The following is a 1,063-nucleotide window of genomic DNA, read 5'->3' on the forward strand; positions in this document are numbered from 1 at the left end:
CTATGGTTTCTTCATTGATGCTGTTCCCAGATATTATTTGTCCTTCAATTAGCTTAAGTGGGTCGTTTTACAGTAAGTTTGCCTCTGTGTGTTTTTATTAGTCTGTGATGAAGTAAAACCTTTATGCGTCAACAAAATCTGAAATATAAGTATAAATGTTGATACTGAAATTTCCTGGCAGTAACTATCAATATAGTTATTAGACTAATGATTACACTGTGCTTTCATTATTCTAGAGACAATTTAAAATATAGAGGTTTTACGGATACTAGAAAATACTTCTGCTAGCCATGAAGATTCTGGGGAAATCCAATATAAAAATATAATTCTTTAAATAAGTAAGGTATCATGATGCTTAGTAATAGAAGTTCTTTTCAATACTTGATCACTTCAGATAGTACTATGCTCTTAATAGCATCTTCATAAATTTTAAAAAATGTTGTATACATGGGGAGATACCATGATCACAAAGGTGGCTTTCCCAGGGTGAGGCTCATACATCGCACTCTGGATGTGCTGACCCCTGCGATTTCCCCAAATGTCGGAAACTCCACTGCATAATTTGTGAGACTGAGGGACAGTGTTTGCATTTTCCTCTGGAAAAAAAAAATTAAAATAAAAAAAAATTTATTCTTGTCGGAAAACTGAGATTACCTTTTAAACAACATGCACAGAATGTTTTGGATTTATTTTTCTAACAAGTCTCCATTCCATTTTTTGTACTGTGGTAAATCCTTACCATGATTTTATGCCACATCTTATAGCCTTCAAAAAACAGCCCATGAAAAGAATTAGTTTTGAACTGGTAATTCAAAGAAATTTTTTTTTTGCTATTATAAAGCTTAAAATTTACTGAATGTAGAGAATTCTACTTGCTAGCTTACAAAGGCACTTGATCTGATTTTAATTCTCATAATAATCGAACGTAAACGTCTTTATTCTTGTTTTGCATGCGTAGAAACTAAGGTTAAAAGAGTCAAAGTAACTCACTAAGTTCCACAGGTAAAAGAAAAACATAATGAAGAATTCCAAACCAGGCCAATGTGACTCCCAAATCCCTGTT

The 1,063-nt window shown here is 32.6% G+C and overlaps 1 non-coding gene across 1 annotated transcript; it reads left to right on the plus strand.

Annotated features, from left to right (window-relative positions):
• Window positions 1-439: 439 nt before the first annotated feature.
• On the plus strand, window positions 440-599 carry LOC123613749 (U1 spliceosomal RNA). Its single transcript, XR_006721184.1, has one exon. It is a non-coding gene; the product is annotated as a U1 spliceosomal RNA (small nuclear RNA).
• The last annotated feature ends 464 nt before the right edge of the window (window positions 600-1,063 follow it).

The sequence above is a fragment of the Camelus bactrianus genome, chromosome 5 (assembly GCF_048773025.1).
Source record: "Camelus bactrianus isolate YW-2024 breed Bactrian camel chromosome 5, ASM4877302v1, whole genome shotgun sequence".
NCBI lineage: Eukaryota > Metazoa > Chordata > Mammalia > Artiodactyla > Camelidae > Camelus > Camelus bactrianus.